Below are 22,681 nucleotides of genomic sequence, written 5' to 3'. Positions count from 1 at the left end.
CTGCTTTTGTACAGGTCTGAAACAAAACAAGAAGTGAGACAAACTTAAAAGGTCTTAACCACTTTTCTTTTGTGACTAAAATCTTCCTCAGTTCCATCTCTAGAGCACAAGCTTTCAAACAAGAGTAAACTAAGGTCCTACAGTTTAGATGCAGCTTTGCAATAACTGATGTGTAGAAGTAATTGAAGTACATCGATCTGCAAAGCATTGAAAGCAGTTCACAAACCATCTGGTAGGTCAGAGATCAAGGGTGGTGAATTTGGATCTCACCCAATGTAGTCAGAGTGTAATTTTCCTTCTCCCCATGTTGGTTTGGGTTGATGGAATCGAGATCATTTTTGGAGGAACACACCTTTCCCTCCCCTGCACTATTACATCTGCAAGTCGTTTTTCTCTCATATGAGTTTTCTCTCAGTCTTAACTGCTGCTGTCCTGGCTTCAGAGGGAGAAAAAGAGAGGCATACACAGCTCCACCATGTCTAGGCCCAGAGGAAGATTAAAGGCCCCCTCTTCATCTTAACTGCTATCATCCTGGCCTTGGAGGGCGAGAAGAACTGGCAGTATCTGCTGGACATGATCCCTTTCCCCACTATCATTCCCTTCTTCTTTTTTGTCATGTCTTTTTAGATTTTAAACCTGGGGGCAGAAAACAGTCAAATTAACATCTGTACGCCACTCTGAGAGCCTTTGTGGCTGAAGCGCAAGGTATAAATACTCTAAATAAATAAATATGGGACACACAGGTAGGAGAGTAGATTGTGATTTATTTGGTTTTCATGTGGTAAATGGAAAAACTTCAGATTCAGACTTTTTCCTGTTGATGTTGCACAAAAATGCATGCACTTTGGGATGTGTTGTTCACCATTTTTTGTACAGTATTACAAAACATAACTGTTACCTTCTTTCATGAACTAATAAAACGTATACCTGTGGATACAGAAACATCTCCAGTCATTCAGGCTGCCCTGTTGTTCTGTGCTCATGTTTGGGTTTGCAAAGCAGTAAGCCTACAGTTTTGTGCAGAAATAAAGATTTTATGCAAATTATATTTTGCATAGATTGCAAAAGCCATGATGGGATGGAAGGAGACTGATATCTCAGCTCCATACTATAGAAGGCATTTCTTGAGGGAATTGATGAATACTCACAAGAGAGTCACACTGTACTGACTAGATCCATATGACACCTCTGCAACAGCGAGATTTTTCTTTTTACATCTTTAGACTCAGGTGAAGAGCTGTTTAACCTTCCCAGTATTAAGAGCAAAACAGATCTGAGCAGAAACATTATTTTTGGCAGTCTAGCTCCTTGTTTTATGAAGGTTATTTGAGAATTTTGAATTTCTGTGCAGTCAGCCATGTTTCTGGTGCTGAATTAGAGTACCCATCTCCCTCCCTCCTTCTCTTTTATAACACTTATACTGCCGGCAGGTAAAACATTGTTCTCTTCCTGCCAGGGATATGTGTATTCAGTGATTTTGGCACTATGTATGGGGCAGAAATCTAGTTGCTTTGGAACAGTTTACCACAGTCTAAACATTTCATTCTTTTCTGGATAGGAAGAACTGTTTAAAATACTCTGAATGCAAGAGAAAATCAAAATGACAGATGTTCCCATCCCTAGTTATAATTCTCCTTGTGTCTTGACTCAACGCAAGAATAGGCAGAATTCAAAGATATAGCCATGTCAGTCTGTAGAATCAGTATATAGAGAGATCTTGTAGAACCTTTGAGACTCACTGAATCGAATGAAAATAGGCACTCCAGGCATGTAATAAGTGGAAAGAGTTCCATCAAGGCCACTCTTGGGAACTTGTCACACAAGCCTGCTGGACTGCAATTGCATAGGGCGAATTCTGTCTTTGGCAAGAGCTTATCACAAAATCTCACTGGATGATTGTTGGGTATTTTTTTTTTTACTGGAAATGATCACCTAACCCACTAGTATTTAGTTACTATTTCTGGTGTAAATATCTCATTCCACTTCATGGTGATATATGGTGGTCAGATATGTGGACTTTGTTCCCACTCCCTAGGATTCTCATGCAGTGCAACCTTAGTTCATATCCAATGTTTGGGTGAGGAAAACATCATCTGGAGTCATGATGGGGGTGGGTTCACAAGAAAACTTTACAGATCCTTCCCTTCCTTCCCAAAGTGCTGTCAAGATTTTAAAATTAATTTATGTAAGCAAGGATAGTGAAATGGTGATATGCAAGCATCAAGGGTACTGGAAGGGAAGATTAAGTTCGTGGTTTCATTTTCAGTACCTTTTGGGACAGTGCAACACCAGTAGGACAACAGCTGGGATGTGAAAATGTGGCAGAACAATGATCTTGGATTCTGAGGCCAGGTAGCAAAGCCAACTGAAAACCAGGGAAATATAATGCTACAGAGGAGTATCAGAGAAATATCAGAATGCTGCAATGTTTTAAATACAGAATAATGGAACAATATATGACAATAAAATAAACAGGAACTCACTCAAACCACATAACGGGAGCTCAGAGAAGAGTGGGGAGGAGAGTTTGTGCTTTCAAAAACAAAAACAAAAAAAGCATATATGACACAATCAGGGCATTTGTTGTGGTTGTGGTTGTTGTCAGTTCAAGCCATTTTCGATGTACAGTGACCCTAAGGCAAATCTATCATGGGGTTTCCTTGGCAAGATTTATTTAGAAGAGGTTTGCCATTGCCTTTCCCTTGCCATTGATTTCTGGAAAAGTAGAAATGAACATCTAATCATATCCAGTTTCCTTGGAAGGATTGGATATGGCCTATTGAGGTCCAAGGAGTATGGAATAAGGTACTATGCCCCCCAAAACCATTTGTGTCTTCTCATCCCAGCATTAATGTGTACATTTGAAAAAAAGTACACAAAATGCACATCGCTTTCCCTCATACCCCTCCAGTTCTCCATCCAGGGTGCAGAACCTGCTAACCAGTTACTTGGGATTTAGTCTGGATTTAGATTTTAGGAACTGGCAAATACTAGTCCTCCACATTGTATGTATATAATCCTCACATTTGAGAAAATATGTCCATCGTCAAGAAGATACTCTTCTCCAGCTTTTTCACCAACAGGAAGCTCAGTCTGTAAAGCATCTTATAAATAGCATTCTCCTACATCCTGCCTTCTAATTACCCCAACCACAGCACTAAATGTGGTTGTTTTACCTTCACCAGAAAATGTAAACCACATTGTTAAAGGTGAAATTACTAGGTATTCAACTTTCATATAAAGTTGCATGCTGTCTTCCGGTATCCACAATATTAATACCTTTCACTTGGTTAGTTCTTCATTTACATGACTGATGCCTCACATTTAAAACAGTAATCTCATGTTATTTTAAGTTCAAAATAACTTTTTATGATCTGTTATGGAGCTCAAGTTCTCACTCTGTCTACTAATGCAGAATAATGGAAAATAATTAACTTGAAATTAAGTGTTCGGTTTTTATTATGTTACAGTAGAGTTCTAATGTGAATTTCAAAAGATATTTTAAGTGCATACATAAATCAATTATATACAAAGAATAAATTATAACTACTTCAGAAAGTAATATATTTATTGCATAAAAGACTGGTTCATAAAACCAAGCCCCATTACAATCTAATGTGCACACACTTTGTGCTGAAATAAAGAGAATTTTCCTTCCTGTGATAACAAATGAGTCCGGTCTCACACCCGTATCTGAGTACATTTTTATAAACAAGAATAGCTAATTGCCACACTGTTAGGCAAAACTTTGATTTCTTCAATGATATATTTCCTTCCTGGTTAAGTATTGTATTGTTCTTTCTACAGTGAAGTCTAGGGCAGAACTGTGCTGAATTTTTTCAAAAGACGTTTTCCTGAGCATGGTTTCTGAGATAGTTATTCTCTGTCCCCTAGAAAAAGAAGACTTTTTGCCAACATTTTGCTTGACCACTGACTATCTTTCTCTTTGTCATAGTGGCAATAATCTCTTTCCCAAAGTCTCTTTATGCAAAATGGTGGTCAGACTGCCAACACAGTTAACTGCAGCTATTGTCTTTTGCCATGACAACAATAAAAGAAAGTCACAAAAGAGGAGGCTGTTCTGTTGCTGCTGCTAATAGTGACTCCAGTCCTCCAGAATATTAGTGATGATTTTATCCTTCTTTTGAAGATCTTCAGTGAAATATTGTAGTTGTTAACTGTTATCAAGTTGACATTGACTTATGGTGACCCCATGAATAAGAGATCTCCAAATTACCCTATGATCAATAGCGCTGCTCAGGTCTCGAGATTCATGGTCCTGCCTTCCTTGATCAAGGCTGTCCATCTGGAAGGTGGTCTTCCTCTTTTCCTACTGCTTTCTTCCATATCAATAACTATCGTTTTTTCAGTAAACCTCTTCTGAACCAATCTTTCCAAGAAAATCCCATGACAGGTTCGCCTTAGAGTCTCCATAAGTCAGAAATGATGGAAGGCACACAACAACAACACAAACAATGTGTCTTCTTATGATATGCCCAAAGCTTTCTGACTTCTAAAAAGTGCTGGCGGAGCATGGCTTGGCCCTGGCTGGGACCTGGGCTGATGGCGGTCAGAGGTTCGGCAGTGATTTAGTGTGTGATAATCCCTGACTCCATCCTGCATCCTAGCTCCAGCCCAGGAAGCTGGAGCCAGTTTAAAATGCTGAGTGATAAGCTCCTATTTATAACAGTCTCAATTTAGTCATCTAGGGCCCTTTCCAGAAGGGCCTTTTAGTACGTACTGTGTATGTACTAGGGTTGCCCGGGGGCGTCTCTTTCAGACGCCCCCAACCCTAGTACGTACACAGTATGTACAAAATGGCGGCGCCTATTCTACATGGGAGCCGCCATTAGGATGTCACGACCGCACCACCTCCAAACAGGGTGGTGCGGACGTGATGTTCTGGCGCCGCGGAAGGGCAACTGTGGCACCATTTCCGTTGCGCAGGAAAGAATGTTATTCTTATTCCAGACACTCCCAATCATAACTAACAAATTATCCTTTATACAATGGAACAAAGAAATAACTAAATTTATATGGCGCGGGAAGAAACCCAGAATTAAAACAAAAGTGATGCAAGGGAAAAAAGAAATGGGAGGACTAGGTTTACCCAGTCTCGAATTATATTATAATGCATGCGCTCTTCTATGGGCTAAAGATTGGATAACTCTTGAAAATAAAAAACAACTGGAATTGGAAGCAACAGATATGAAAACAGGGTGGCATGCACTTCTTGTATATGATCAAATAGACAGAAAGTTTAACATGCATAATACCAGAAAGGCAATATTAAAATTTGGAGCCCCATTGTTTCCAATGGGGCTTGAGCATAGGCGGAATTCGCCTTACGCGGAGGGATCCGGAACGGATCCCCCGCGTAAGGCGAGGACGGACTGTATACAGGTCTGGTATTATCTCTCTTATAATAACTCCACCACACAGGCTATACTAGCACTCAAGAAATTATGTAACCCAAACCCCTCTTCCTGAGTCTGGCTACACTGAGTCTCTCTTCTCTAGACTCTCTAGAACTAATACTGTCCTCTCTGGACAACATATGAAGAGAGATTGAAAGAGCTGGGCATGTTCATCTTGGTGAAGAGAAGACTGGAGGGGAGGGGGGGTAACATGGAGGTGGTTTGAAGCTGGGTTGAATCTTTGTTTTTCAGATGCATTTTGAATGCACCTGATTAAGTTGGGGAGGGCTGCCAAAATCCCACTTACCCAGGGATAATCAATACTGGGGTTTCCCTGAATTTTTAAAAAAGATTTGCATCATCAGTAATGTGAATAACCAATGTAAACAGAACTGGGATAAACCAAGATTAAACTCTGCATGTCTAGAATGTGTTTTGAATACATTGTTGACTCCACTTTTATTCAAGTGCTTGCACATGTGAGCACCTGAACTTGCCGAGATGCACATAGATGTGGTTCCATAGTGTGAATAACAAAGCCAGACTCATACATCATCACACTAAAAAAATGATGCGTGAATGACTCCATGATCATAATCTTTAAGTATCTCAAGAGCTTTAAGAAAGAGGGGGGTTCTGGTTTGTTCTCTGCTGCCTCAAAGGGTAGAACTAAGTCTAATGGTTTCAAGTTCTGTATAGAGAAATTGCTGAGAGCAGTTCAGCAATAAAATCTATTGCATTGAGAGTTGGTGGGGTCTCCTTCTTTGGTTGTCTTCAAAAAGAGGTCGAGCAGCTACCTGCTGGGATGTTCTAGCTGGAAATCTTGCATGGAGTGGGGAGCTGGACCTAATGGCCCATAGTGGTCCTTTGAAGTCTATGGTTCTATGAATCTGTAAGGTGCTGACATGTACAAAGGCCTGCAATTGGTCTACCTAGCTCTGTTCTGTCTACATTGACTGGTTGTATTTCTTCAGGGTTTCAGATGGGCATGTTTCTTCTTTTCTGAAGAATCCAAGGATTAAGTGGTACCCTTCATATGCGAAGTGTCCTCTCTTTCATTGACACATAGATCACCACCTATCCCTGCATGGATTTATTATCAGTTTATCTCTCTTTATCTAATTTAAATTGCATCTGTAATGAAAACAGTACCTCCCATATAAAATGATACTCCCCCCGCCCCCCCAAAAGGAACTAAACATACTCCTCTTTTATATAGAATTAGCTATGTATTTAAATATATAAACCACTGTGAGTTAAAGATTTGGACTAATCAACACTAGATTTCAGTAAACTGCAGTTGGAGTTGCCATAGTGAGAGCTTATGTGTCACGTTGATCTATTCAAGTATAACATTAAGTCAGAACACTGAGTGCTGAGGATTTAGAGATATTAGCATGTGCTTTTTTTAATGCATATTTTGACTGGAATCTGAGATGATTCGTCCTTATTCAAGCCAGCAGGGTCTGAATCCCCATGCATGAAGCATTTTGAAGCATCAATCATTGTTGCAGTCAGCAATCTCCCAGAGTGATTTCATGCAAAGCCACATGAAAACAAAGGAAACACTAATATTAATTGTGAGATGTGAAAGGCTTGCTCTTCAAAAGGCACTGACATAAAATGAAACAAAAAAATGCAAACCCAGTAGATGTTCTTCTGGGAACATGATTCATTTAGGGAAATTCCTCATCTTACACTTGAAGGATAAAGAGGTCTTTCTGTAAATCACTCACCTCTCTTTGAAGATGGATACAACATAAGGAAAGGGGGACAAAACAATTCTTGCCCTAGGTTTTCAGAACTGAGACACATTTAGTGAAATCTCATGAGCCATTCCACAATTCATATGTTTATTCTGAAATCCTCATCTTTCTCCACTAAGCCTGTTGTATATATTATAAGGTTTTGTGCTCCCTCCTCTTTTTTTGGGGGGGGGGGGGAAGAAATATGTGTAGTGTATGATTTTTTCATCTGCATACTAGTTTGAGAAGTGCAGTTTCACATCAAAGTATGAATCAAATGAATTACTTCCCACTCTCTACTTGGAGCATACTTTTCTTCACAGAGCAAAGGAACTACATACAAACTGCTACTAATAAACAGTTATATTATCAGAAACTTGAATCTGTATACTGTATGTCAATTTTTCAATTTATAGAAAGTTCCAGGATTAATCTTTCATCAAGATTTTGCATCTGGGAGAGGGAGCAGAAGGGGAGGAAAAAAGATGAGACTCCTTCGATAATATTTTTAGGCCCTTATTCAGCCTTGTTGTTTGAGCAGAGGTTAATCTGACCTGATAGGATTGCAAACATCATTTCAGTGTTTGAAGTAAAATGCTATATCTGTATCTGACCTTCCAAGAGTCTTTTGTGACCTGAATGGGGTAGAGATAGAAAATAAATGCTTTTCGATCATAGTTTCTTTAAACACCCTGACCAATTTCTCCTACCTTTACATCTTTTCAAAAGTTTGGATTATCTTTGTTCTGTAAGGGAGAAAATAGAGAACTCCTTACAGTTCATGTCACCATCTCATGTGCTCATTCTTAAATATGGTCTGGCCCATTATTGCTCAACTTTCTGGGGGCAGTAGCATGGGCCATGGATCTGGTTGGTGTGGCTATCTGTGCTGCAGAGCACTGATTTTGGGCATCCAATGGGGACCTGGGGGGCTGGGATGAAGAAGGAGTCACCAGTGCAGGCACAAACTCCTTATCATAGTCCCCCAGTTTCAAGGGACGGAGATGCAAACATGCGAACATCAGTTACCCCCTTTGTCATCTCTGGGCCCCGCTGTGACTGGCAACAGGATTCATCAGTCAGTCGGGTTGGTCAATGCTAGATCTGGACCCATACCTTGGACCCACCTGTCAGTTGTACTGAAGGTTGTGGCCTTTTCTCTTCCATATGGAGTGTTTTTTACTTGTGGTGCCCCCTCCCCTGCAAATCAGGATAATCATGTATTCCACCAGGAATGTATATGGTCACTTTAGATGGTTCCCTTTTTATCCTTATAAGGAAGGTTTGCCTGAGAGTTAGTGACTGAGCAAAGGTGCTCAAAAGGATTTCAACTGTGGTTTCCCTATTCCAGGTCTGGCACTATAACCATTGTTCTACTCACTAATCTACTCAGGATCTCTCATATAATTGTTTGGTATGTTGTTGTTGTGTGCCTTCAAGTAATTTCCAACTTATGACAGCCCTTGGCAAGACTTGTTCAGAGGAGGGTACCCTTTTCCTTCCTTTGAGATTGACACTGTGTGACCAGTAGGTTTCCATGGATAAATAGGGAGATGAACCCTGATCTTCAGAGACAAAGGAGGGAAATAGACAGGGAGGAACGGGTGACTTGAAGCCTCTCCTTCTGCAGATGGATCGGGGCTATGGCAACCACACGCCATGGCCAATCTGCCTTGGAGTGGCAAAGATGTGCTTCTTTTTGAGCTATGGAAAAAGCCACATTAAGCAGCTGTGCGGTGGCCCCATGACAGCTTCAAGATGCTCCACAGCATGCAGCATCTAAACACCACGTCACTGGAACATCTTGAAGCCACCCACATCTGGAGAGCTGCCCAGCTCACAATTGGCTTCAGGATGTCATCAGAGTGTGCGGCTTGTAAATGCCATATTCTGATGACACCCTAGGTTAGGACCATCCAGATCTTGGGGGGGGGGAATCCTCCTCTCAAGTACAAACCCAGAATCTCTAAGCCATCATGACCAGAGACTATGAGTGGTGTGGGAGTCTGGAAAGTGCAGTTTGAATATTAAAATTTCCAGGCTCTCCTCTCTCCCTTTTAGGTTGGGGACAGGTTTCACAAGGTGGATCTAACTTTAGACAGTGTTCTTTGCCATACAGTTTCTGAATAATTGCAGTTTTGCTAGAAATTAATTATGTTTTAGCTCTAGTTGACCCAAAAGCCACACTTCTTTGTTCTGAAAGGGTATGAAGTTGTTAATTCTCCTCCTTCACATGGAACACAAAGTCAATCAACACTGCAAAACACAAACCTCTAACCTATATTTATTGTAGTTGGTGTAGTTTACATTTTCTGGGTATTCTGTAGAAAAATCTATAATAGATTGAGTCCATGAAATATTTCACTAGGGGCCACCCATGACAATTTGCTTTCTGAAGTGAAGGACAAGATGTCACTACTCCCCATTTGTCTTGCAAAAAATAAAATAAAGTAAAAAATGAAGTTATCTTCCACTGCTCTTGAAGCAACATGCAGGATAAGGATACCCAAAGCAGGGCAAATAGGATATATGTAGTTGTACCCTCCAACAGATGGAGGTGGCCAAAGGGCTCAGTAAGAAGAGTTGACACAAATGGCTCCCCAATATCTTCTATCTGCAGCAATTGCCTGATTCTTTGTCATGGTAGCCCAGTCTTTCATCAGTTATTTCCCTTTGAATTCACCATGTTTGAACCCTTTATATTTAAGGCTATGGTCTTTAAAGCAAAAAAGAAATGGTAATGCACTCCTACCTTCTACCTATCCAAGCTCGCTTTATCATACTATAGAATATTTTTCATGCAGGAGCCCTCAAAAAATAGCTAATAATCATAATCAGAAAGAAAGAAAGGTAGGTAGGTAGTTCAGAAAGATACTATACTAATGGATAAGTACGTAGTACTTGGCAGCAAATTAAATTCATGATCACTTGTTAAGTGAGGGGAGGCATTAATGTTATTTGAAAAGGAAAGTGACTGAGCTTCATCTCGCTGTCTGTGCTTTGTTCTGTTTCCTAGGTCTGTACCATGCATTGTAATATCACCATCAGAGGAAATCATTTGCTATTGCATGAATCTGACAATGTCTAACATGACAAAATGCCATTAGAGTTACCGCACACATGATAAAAGGGGAGGGGAGCCCTCCGTCTCTCCTTCCCCCTTCCTCTCTCTCTCTCACTCTCTCTCTTTGAAACAAGGCTGCCCTCTGCAGAATGGAATACTATTCGCTTATAAGAAAATTGAAGGGTTAGACATATATCCTTTAGACAGAACACTTCTGTGAATGTTGAAAATTTCTGTAAACTGTTGCTTTGTTGTTGTACAAATTGTGTGTATGCTTGTGAATGAGTATATACAAGAGACAACATTAAAGAAAGAGAAATATGAGAGAATGAGAAAGAGTCTGAGCAACATTGAAGCTGACAGTTTAACAGTCCAATTAAAACAACAACCAAGTCCATACACACACACACATACTTACAAGGACTAACAGAAAACCAAGGTAGTATCTATTCTTTATATTAAACATTGTACTCTTTTTACAAAAAACAAAACAAAAAGCAGAAAAGGTAATAAAAACAGCCCAAACATATCCATGGCATAAATTGGTGAAACTACCATGTCCCAAACTTTAACCATAACTGTATAATGCAAGTACAACATACACACAAATGGACTTTCAGGTTGGAATTGTCACAGCTCTAAAGGTTTGTGAACAATGGCGCTTTACAGAGCACCCAAAAAGGGCGCTCTGCCGGCGCCCGTGTTTGCTGTGCCAGGGAACCACAACGGACAAACCGCGTGGTTCCCCGGCACAGCAAAAAGAACCTGCAAAAAGTGGCTTCTTTTTGCCATGCGGTTATGATGCCGCAAGGTTCTAAGTGAGTTATGATGCTGCTACGTCAAAATGGCAGAACCCATGTAGAATGGGCGCTGCCATTTTGTACGTGCTCGGCACGTACTAGGGTTAGGGGTGTTCAGAAAGGACGCCCCTTCCTAACCCTAGTACGTGCCGAGCACGTAGTTTTTGGCGGTGTGTAACCCACCTTAGACATTTTTCAGAAGAGGGTGATTCATTTGAGTTTCACGATGAGGCCAGTTTCATGCTTTTAGTGGAAGCTACTGTACTCTGACTCTGTATTTCCTGTTTTTATGCTATTAAGTATTGACTATTTATAGGTGAATTTGCTGATGTGGTCTAGAAATAAAAGTCAACTGTTCCAGAAATATTCAGTTAACTCTTTCCCACTCAAATAGTGATTTGATATAAGTATATATAGAATCATGGGGAAATTACTCTGGTCCAATTGCCAACTTATGCCTTCACTGTATTTTCTGCCATATTTCCTTTGTCTGATATTCACTGATTTGGGAGAGAGTAAAGGGATTACTTGGGTTTGGGATGCCACTGAGCTGGGGAATCAGGCAATGTCCTATTTGATGCTATCAGAGTGTTAACTTACTTAGATTACTGGGAAGGCAACAGCTTTCTTGGGATACGCATCCCAGCAAATTACTGGTTGTTGGATTTAGAGGATGAAACTGTGCTCACTGCCATCTGGCAGCCACTGAATAGTGTCATAAAACCTTTTTGCTCAACTAACTACTGAATAAGACAATTCCCCTACCAAAAACCTACAGTTGCATAACCCCTGATTATGTTAGCTGATACCCAAAAAATATTAGCCTGAATCTTTTCTCTACTCTTAGTCTCATCAATGGTCCTGACCAATGAGAATCACATTTGTGTTATGTGCATAGGCACTCTCCTTTGTTCGCAGAGCCCCATGGCATGATGTATTACTTAACCACAATAGTGTCTAAAGGATACTCTGTTAATAACCGGCTTATAAAAAAAGATACCTTGCCCTCTCTCCCCCCAACACTTCTCTTGTCGTTTTTACAAGCACTGGTTTGTTATGTGAGGCTGAACTCTGCAATTCTGCAGTGCTTTGTGTTAACTGTGATTGGTCATTTTGTATTTTGCAGCAGTTTCTTGTTACCAAGGCATGTCACGCTTCTAAGTGAGTGAAGGATGAAGCTTGCATTTTTGGGATTGTTGAAAAAATATGAGCAATATTTTAGTTTGAAAACTGAGCTTTCAACTACATCCTCATTATAGCTGTTTGGTATTTGTTGAGAAAATGAAAGGGAGGAGGGGAAGGGGGGAAAATATCTTAACCATGCCATCTCATAAAAACACAATATTACCACAGAGTTATGCATGAAATTTTGGCTAAGCTTGTTTCCCAGGGGTGTATTTGCAAGTGGTCCATTGTAAGGAAGAGTGTATGTGTGCATTTGGGGGAATGTATCAGAGGAGAGGAAGAGCTGCATTATTTACAAGACTCTGTTTCCACTGATGAATAGCTCCAGCTAGGAACAGAAAAAACAGATTTCACTTCATATGGAGTTCTAAGCAGAAACTTCAGAGCTTGACCATTTTGAAATGATGTTTTGCATCTCAACAAATCTTCAGTTTACCAAAAAAGAACAAAAAAATCAATTCTGCAAATAATCAAGGAAGAGGGAGACAGACAGGCATCCACTTCTAGCATTTTCAGACATAGTTTGGTAGTGTGACCAGACACAGCATGACTTTTCAGGGTCAAACTAGATTATTTGTTACCCTACATTTAGATGTGATGAAAGACATGTGTTTATCCTAGATTTTCTTCAGTTATGGCCTTGTGACATGGGCAGTAACAGTAAAATCGAATGTATTTTCTACTATGACTGTCTAAATTTTGAATTGGTCTTGAGTGATTGTCTACATAACTTTAGGATATTTGTGAGGACTTTTTCATCTAAGAGATGACAGGGGTATTCAGGGTGAGTGATATGCAGACTGAGTATAAAACATTTCTGTTTCGCCCTTTGTTACGTTTATACTATTTATAAACATATTTCTGTAATGGAGTCTACAACACAATGTGAGTCCAGTGTAGTGGTTCAGCCTTTCTCATAGAATAGTAGAGTTGGAAGAGACTGCAAGGGCCATCCAGTCCAACCCCATTCTGCCATGCAGGAAATCTCAATCAAAGCATCCTTGACAGATGGCCATCCAGCCTCTGCTTAAAGACCTCCAAGGAGGGAGACTCCACTACACTCTGAGGAAGTGTGTTCCACTGTCGAACAGCCCTTACTCTCAGGAAGTTCCTCCTAATGTTGAGGTGGAATCTTTTTTTTCTGCAGCTTGCATCCATTGCTCTGGGTCTTAGTCTCTGGAGCAGCAGAAAACAAGTTGGCTCCCTCCTCAATATGACATCTCTTCAAGTATTTAAACAGGGCTATCATATCACCTCTTAACCTTCTCTTTTCCAGGCTAAACATCCCCAGCTCCCTGAGTCTTTCCTCATAGGGCATGGTTTCCAGGACCTTCACCATTTTAATTGTCCTCCTTTGAACACGCTCCAGTTTCTTAATGTCCCTTTTGAATTGTGGTGCCCAGAACTGGACACAATATTCCAGGTGGGGTCTGACCAAAGCAGAGTAGAGTGTCACTATTACTTCCCTTGATCTAATTCTGGACACTATGCTTTTATTGATGCAGCCTAAAATTGCATTGGCCTTTTTAGCTGCCGCATCACACTGTTGACTCATGTTCAACTTGTGGTCTACTTGGACTCCTAGATCCCTTTTACATGTACTCTCAGTCAGCCAAGTGTCCCCCATCCTATATCTGTGATATCCTATATTTCAATGTTTTCTATCCTAGAGGAACACTGAAACAATTTTCAGGGTTCAAGGAAGCCCTGATAAAAATTATACATATAACTAAAATTTATGTTTTTTTCACTTACAATATTTCATGATACAGTATGTCTAGCAACCTCTCCTGGTTGCAGAACCCTGGGTTAGGTAAATTTCACCATAATCCTGTTTCTGACCTGTTTCACTTTTGTACAGATGTACCCATAATTCTTTTCTGTCCCATTTTTAGAGCAGTCTTCAATTTAAATTCATTCTTTTTCACATAAATATGTGCATTTAAATACATATTTTCCAACATATTTTATCTCAAAATGCATGTTTCTAAATATTTTTGGGGCATTTTAAAAATAAAAAACGAAATAGTGTCAAAACTGTTGAGGACAACAGTGTCAAAACATTTAGGAAGTGTGAAAACCAATGGATAACTCATTTTAAACCACTCAGCTATGTCATAATCTACATGACAGATTAGGTGCCATAGATTATCCATAGGTGCTACCTCATATTTTAATTATAAAGTTTAATCCCACTGCAGTCCATGAAGACTTTCCTTTACAATTCTGACGATCTATAAACGATCTACCAGGACATTTGAAGGACTCAGCACTCCATATGCCTTGTGTTTTACATACTTCCTGTAACATCTTGCTCTATGCTGATGATATGATAATGTTATCATATTCACAAGTTGGTATACGAAGGCTGTTAAGAAAACTTAGCTGCTATTGCCAGAATAATTCTCTGACCATTAATAAATCTAAGTCAAACATAATGGTTTTTGGTAAAAGACAGCAGAGACACAGATGGCAATTAGAGGGTGAACCAATTGAACAAGTAAAGTCCTTTTCCTATCTTGGTGTAACATTCAACGAGAATGGATCCTGGTCATGCCATCACCATAAAAGCTCACTTAGAACAAAGGCACGTATGAATCTCATTCTTAAACTAAAAGTCAACAAGTACCCAGGCTCCCTAGCCCCAATAATTAATGTATACAAAGCTAAGGTTACACCTATGCTTTTATATGCTGCAGAAGTATGGGGTCTAAATTCCACCACAGTAGCAGAACTAGCCCAGTCTCAACATCTGAGAAGTATCCTAGGAGTAGATAAAAGGACCTCAGCAGCTGCTGTGAGAGCAGAATTAGAAATTTATTCTATCTGCTCTCAAGCTAAAATCAGAGTGCTCAATTACTGGTGTAAAATTAATGAAATGGAGCCAAACAGACTTCCTAGACTATGCTTATTAGAACAGTTGCACTCTCAATTGCAATCTTCATGGTCCTGGCAACTGTTAAACTTTATAAAGAGCTGTGGCCTCCCTGTAGCTTGTACTATGAATGATCAAGCAAGAAAGGGTGCAAGACAGAGAATTTTGGACATTGCGGCTCAAGAAGACATAGCCACACTCAGTAGGGTAGGCAATTTAAAATGGTTGAGCCAATACAAACGGTCCTTTCAAATGCCATCTTATCTAAAAATACAGATCCCTAAACATCTCAGAGAGGCATTTACCCGAGCAAGATTCGACCAACTTGATACCATGGTAAGACATGGAAGATTCCTGGGTATCCCTTATAACGAACGAATTTGTATTTGTGGGGATCATGAAATTGAGGATCCAGCACACATTTTGTTTAGTTGTAATTTGTACCAAGCAGAAAGGGATCAATATCTTCATCCCTATATTAAACGAACAATATACTGGGAGACCCACATCAGAACATCATACTTTATGAGTGGACAAGATTCAAAAATCTCTATTGCTACAGCCCGGTTCCTTCATAAAGCATCGCTGTTGAGATCTAGATATGTTGGAATGATTGGTGTTAATTGTAAGGGGGACGAACAGATTTGATGTATGTCGACGGATATTTTATGTGATTTTTGCCTCCCATTTCAATTCCAATTTTAATTCTGTTTTATTCCCTATGGTAACTATCTTACATACTATTGTTTAATTGTTAACTATTTTATTTTATCTGTTTACTAGTATATCCTTTAGCACATATTGTATATCTTTTAGATATACATAAGCTGTAGACAAGTAGTGCATGTTCTGGTTCTGGTGCACGCTTAGGTTATGCATATGTATTTATATTGTATGGAGGTTTATTGCACCTAGTGCACTGTATTTACATTTTATATATAGCTGTGTGATACTGCTTTTTATTATCTTACTAGTATTTTGAAACGGCCCTTGGGCTACTCAATAAATTGTATTGTATTGTACAATTCTGAAGGAGATGATGGGAATACAGAAATTAAGAGGAAACTCTCCACACAATAGAGATGAGATGTATGGTCTCCTCTCTAAGCCTACATAACTATGGAGAATATCACATGGGAGGCTTAATGTGAGTAAATCACCAAGAAATCATCTGAAATCATGAAAAAAGCAGTTGGGGTTCATGCCCTTGCACACTTCTCCTGTCAGTAAATTGTCATGGAGGATAATCCTGTTATTGCCAAATGGCGGCTCCAAAGATGCTCTACTCATGGGATGAGTGAGCGCTAGCATCTCCATGATGATTTATTGACAGCAGAAACATGCGAGGGTGTGAATCCCGATCGTGCTTTTTTTTTCATGATTACAGATTATTTACTCATGGTAAGCCTCCCATGTGATATTCTCCTACAATTTGCTTATATATTTCTGGTTTGTCACCTGGGTTATGCCATATGCAAATGTCCAGTATGCCAAGAAGGTATCATGAACCAATTAGACTTGCTGCTAGTGTACAACATAAAGAAGAGAGAGAGTGTATGCATATTTTATGTGTTTAGACATCATGTTGACCATATCTGGCACAGAATTACCTACTTGGAGATTGTCATAAAGTCAACACGTTAAAGTTTTGATTCTTACAGCCTTATCCAGCCATTCCATGTACTCCAAATTCACCTGTGAAAATTATTCCTGAATATTAGTTGAATGAACAAGGGGTCATCTTGGATTAATCTACAAAAAATGCTGGCAATCCATAGCAAAAGAGTCTTTGGAAACATATGATCAGTTACCAAGTTTTCTCTGATTTATGTTTTCCCCTCTGAGAACTCAAAGGCTTTGCAAACACAGCATTATTCCACCCTATAAGAATAATGGAATTTCAATTCTCCTGCCTCCCCAAACATATAACCACTTTGTTTAATTTCCTCTCTGCCCTTTTGATTGCTCTTATTCTAGCCTACAGATTCTTCAAGTTGATGAAATGAATAATAAAAGACAGTTTCTCCTGCAAAAGATTTAACAAGAATGATAAGAATTTCCAATTTAATATCTTCTATATTATTACTTTTTTTTGGTTCTTTAGAGTATCCAAGCCATTGCATTTTATCATTTAGATTGTTTTCCTAAGAAGAACTATAAACAAAATGAAAAACATTCCATGTGCTTGGAAGAGTTTGTTTTGTCTTACTGGAATTTTCCTTAAAGAAATGAACCCAAAATGGTATTTGATCACGAAGGACCATCACTTTTTATAGTGGGTTGATTCTGTACCCAGATTAAGCAAGATGTCTCATAAGGAGGTGTAGAGGAACAGAACTGATTTGAACAGTTCTCAAAAATTGCCTTCTCTGGAATGGAATGGGCATAGAAGAGAGGGGAACGGAACAGAATGGGGACATTTGTGTGTGGTAATATCCATCCCCCACTCGTTCCGCACTTGTTCTTGCCCCTTCCATTCCATTCTGAGGCTGGACCAAGGAGGACCTGTGCGGTAAACTCCTTAAACTCACCCATTGCATAGCAAGTCAAAAGTGTGTGACAGAAAACTGTGAATGTTCTTACCAAATTATTGGCTGATTGGTCAGTACGATTACACTTTGTGCAATCTCTGAGAAAACAAACTGCTTGCACAATTATTTTTATGCTAGCATAGTGTCACTTGAAAAAATTCTAATTGAAGAGCAACTATTGTACTTAGATTTCTATATAAACTCTCTCCCTCTCTTCCCTCTCTCTGTCTTTCAGTCCATCACCTTCCATTTTAAAATATTGATTCAAATGTAAAAACTAGTACATACTGAGAACAGTGGCCATCACAAACTAATTGTTAGTTCATATTCATTTTAGCAATGATTTAAATTCACAATGTCTTGGCCTAATGGACTGTCTCTCCACCGTTGCACTTTCAGTGAATAGAGGCACTTGATACTTAAGTCACCTTCATTTAATAAACAGGAAATTGCAGCAGTATTTCAGTGAAAAAGCTTTAACCATATGGTACATTTCTGTCAACATAAGCAATAATGGCCTGTTGACTTTTAGATCATGCTTAATGCCACACATTTTAGCTTGGACATCAGCAGAAGATATATTGAAGCTGAAGTGGTTGTTTATGGAATATGAAATTTTCATGGGTAATATACACTATGGTTCAGATTGAGTTTAAATCATGGTTTTACAGAAATCTCACCACCTTTTTTGAAAAAAAAACACTTTGTTACATGGGCGTGAGTCCTTTCTCCATTTCTATCCCTGTTTTTGTCAATTTAAAAGGGTGCCCAAAAGTTTCAGATGAATGGATTTTAAGTAACATGCATCCTGAGGGCAAAAAACAAACAAACAAAAAACAAAAAATACCAAGTGAATATATAAAGATGACATCTTATTGAGAAAATATTCCATTTAGACCCTAATAAATATTTCTGTGCAGTTGACTGTAGAACAAAAGCACTCTGCTTAATGTGTTCAAACATTTAAATGGGGAGAAGTTGATTGCATCAAATAAATAAGTCTAAGCTTTCTACAGTTCCTGGGAATAGCTCTTTGAAGTAACAAAGCATACCAGGATGCAATGAACCCAGTCATTGTCCATCTCTCTAGAGTATGATAAAGAATTTGGTACAACCTAATGATAGACCATGGGATGAAACAGATGGCCCTGATAGACCATGGGCTGAAACAGATGGATCGTGGCTGCGGCAACCACGTGCCACAGCCCTGTTCCATCTTTTTACCGGTCAAAAAGAAGTGGCAGAAAGCTACTCCAGTTTTTATGCTGCCACCGCAGCCCTCCAAACCTCCTGCAACATGTAGCGTACAAATGCCATCCTACCAGATCTCCACAAAGCTGCCCACTGTGTAGTTGGGTGGGCGGCTTCATGGCAGCTTTCTGCCAGTTTGGAGGCATGTATCATCTAAACAACATGGCCCCAAGCCACCATGAAGCCGCTACAAAGGGGCTGTTGGCTTTGCCCACATTACTGCTATGTATAAGGTCCTAAATTCAATTTTCAGCCTCTTCACTGAATTTGAGAAGGCCTTGCAGAGCTGTTGTCAAGCAGAACAGAACAGACATACTGGCCAAAATGGGGCAATAGTATTAATTAGCTGAAAGTCTACAGACTAACCTCAGACTAACCTAAGGAAAAGACAGGGAAATTAGTAACAGTAACTGTCAACAGAATACAATGGGGTATAAAATGCAATAGATAACTATACTCTTTTAAAAAATAATGTAGTTAATATAATTCAAGCTAAGAACAATGGCAATACCATCAGTATCAGTACAAAAGGAAAGCCCTTTATGTATGGAAGACAAAGAAGCAGCTAAGTCATTCTTCCCCCAATAAAATGTTTCCAAAGCTGAGTATTACAGGGTAAAAAATTCTAATCTACATGTAATTATTTGGGGCAAACTAAGGTAAGGTAGTCTATTTATGCTTCAAGGGATAATGACAAATGTACACAAGATTATTTCCATGGTGGTTCTAATAGTTTGATCATTGACCAATTTCTGGTGTTTGCCAAGAATCTGCTGTTTGCTGGTGTTTGTTTTCAAGTGCTTCTGCACATTTCTGAGTACCTACATTTGTTTTCCAAATTTAAAACACATGGTGGACCCCAGAGGTTCTGCCTGGGTTTTTAAAACAAATCACATGAGGCAGAAGAATAACAGTAGAAAGTGGACACAGGGTAGAATATGTCTCTAAGGTTAGTTGTGCTGCTGTTAGTAGTTTTCCTAACTGTACAAATGCAGGCCATGGACCTGCAGAATTTCTGAGATTGAAATTTAAGCTTTGCATAGAAATATAAATAGAATCAAGTGGCCAAGATGTGCCTCAGATACAGCATATGTTGGATGTTTTGATTTACTGTAAACTATCACTGTCCACACACATCCCTCTTCTAATGTGGAGTGTAATTTGTAGATGTTTATGTCATAATAGACCTCTTACTACAATAAAACAATTAGTCTTTAAGGTGCAAAGTATTCTCTCTTATTCCCGTCTTCTTTTTCTTTCTCTCAGTTTACAGTAACCCAACTCTTTGTATGGAATTTGCCATAAAATTTTATGGCCAGCAGAGTGGGTGACATAAGTGAAACTCATTTATGCTTCTTGTTATGTCACCCATTCAGTCTCTACTACAGTTTGAACAAGTTATTATTTATGTTTCTCATTTGGCATACTTGTTTAGTGATTTTTACAACTCAGAAGACAAACAGAAATGACCATTCCCCAAACCCATGTGGTTAGATTTAAAGCTATTGCTCACGGCTGAAGTTAATTTACCTAAGAGAGTGTCTATTTATTTTGATGTATACCTTTAAGCACTTAGTCTCATCTGAGGTTGCAATAAAAAGCAATAAATTTAAAGGTCATTTATGATTTTTAGACATAGACTAGATTGATTAAAGTGATGAGAACTAAAAGGAAAGCATTGCTGGATCCGTCTGAGAGTCCATCCATTGTGTATCTAATAGTGGTGAGCCTCTGAGTGTGGAATTTACCAAGTATGAAAGCAACAACAACAATTTACATAATATGTAGTGATAGAGAAAAATTGATTTGACATTCATTTTGATATGAACACACTGAATTTGCATTTCCAGGCCCAACAAAATGTTTTCTGGACCCTGTGGTATAGCTCCACAATCCTAAAAGAATGTATGGGAAGACATGCACAAAATGTGCATTTTAATGTGCAACATTTTTTTTTCATTTTTATAAGAAATGGCTTCTCAAAACACTAATTAGGCAAAATTGTAAACAACTCTGTATATTTAAAAGAATACACATCCACATATGTAAGGTATTTCATATATTTTTAAATATTCTTTTAAAGAATGGAAAAATCCCATTATTTCAAAGGTGCGTGAGAAGCCTGGATCGGGTACAGGATGCCTATTGTCTGAACATGGGGTGTGCGATAAAATCCGCCTATTTACGTTTACATCCCATGTCTAGCATGGGAGGAAAGATATCTGGCTAGCTGACACTGGCTAGCAAAATCCTAAATCCTTGGTCTGCTCCATCAGGACACTTCTTATGCTGTCTCACATTGTTTTGTTATTACAGAAGGAATTTGTCACACAGTTCCAGTTTTTGGAACTCTATACAGTATATACTACCCAGCATATTAATAACTTTCACAGAAATCCCACGTGCCACATTTATCATGTTTGAAGCATGATCTTAAAAATTCCTCAGGTAGAAATATGATTTGTTCTTTTGTTGCCTGCACTTTACACTAACCTCTCATTATTTATAAAATACTATAGGGCCTGCTCTCCTTTTTTCATTCCCTCCCACAAAAAGTATTGATTTATCATTCAAAAATGTCCGAATATGATTCATGATCTGAGACAAAAGCATCCCAACCCCCCTTGTGCTACCTTAAAGCCTCATCACTAATTTATCAGGCCTGCAGATGACTGAGTTTAAAAGGAAGTTAAAACTTACATCATTTTTGTATTATTTTGCTGCTACTTTTCTATCTATCTACATGTTGGTAGACAAATTTAGACTGAAGCAAAGCAGAGGCATACCCATGTAACTTCAAAATGCCCATTAACCACAGTAACCCAGGGATCTGTCATACAGCAAAGCGGATTGCACAGCTTTGTATTGTTTGCACTGAATGACACACTGCTTTCTGTATTTATACATGGAAATATAGGAGATTGAACCTGGCGGCTTTTTATATGTAAAATATGTGCTCTACTGCTATAACAGGCAGTAATCAGACAGTTGCCAAGACTTCTGGAGAAAGAGAAATCCATGGAAATCTACAGACTGGATTCTAAAGCTTTTGATGAATTATAATTATGGAAGTATTGGTTAGATCATTTGACAAATGAGACAATGAATGTCTGACGTTACTTGCAACAAGAACAAAGGTGGGTCTTATTTGAAGTAAGCCACTGAAGATGCCAAGAGTGAGGATAAAGATCTATAATAAAACTTGAATTGATGACAGAAAGAAGGAAATCAACTAGTGTGTCACTTGATGAAACAAGAGAAATGGTGACGGAAGGAAGGACGGAAGGAAGGAAGGAAGGAAGGAAGGAAGGAAGGAAGGAAGGAAGGAAGGATCACCTAGTCACTTCAATAGTAACTAGATGATGCTATGATGCTATATACTGAATTTGAATAGGCTGCAGGGTGACATTACTAAGGATAAATGGGGATTGAGACAAATTAAATAAATTAGTAAATGCTATGCAGGGATTGCTAAACATTATTAAAAAGCGAGAAGTGTGTTTGACATTGTAAATGCTTCCGAAACTGACAAAACAAAAACAGGATAGTTTCAAGACAGTTACAGTGAAAATAAAACCAACACAGTATAATTATCTTCATTGTTTTCATTTGTGATGAAACACTACATTGAAATCCAGACATCTTAACGCTATGTTGCAGCTAAGTAGTGAACTTTAATGTTTGCATTTCATATTTTGCTCTCTTATTTGCCCAGTGCAACTGGATTAGCTTCTTTTTTCCCCTAACAACATCTTTGGTTTGAAATAAGATACCAAATAGGGCTCAAATGGCAATAGTTATTGCTAATTCTTG

This window comes from Sceloporus undulatus, chromosome 7 (assembly GCF_019175285.1).
Source record: "Sceloporus undulatus isolate JIND9_A2432 ecotype Alabama chromosome 7, SceUnd_v1.1, whole genome shotgun sequence".
Taxonomy (NCBI): Eukaryota; Metazoa; Chordata; class Lepidosauria; order Squamata; family Phrynosomatidae; genus Sceloporus; species Sceloporus undulatus.
The sequence above is the reverse complement of the archived record's forward strand: the minus strand, read 5'-3'. Positions refer to the sequence as shown.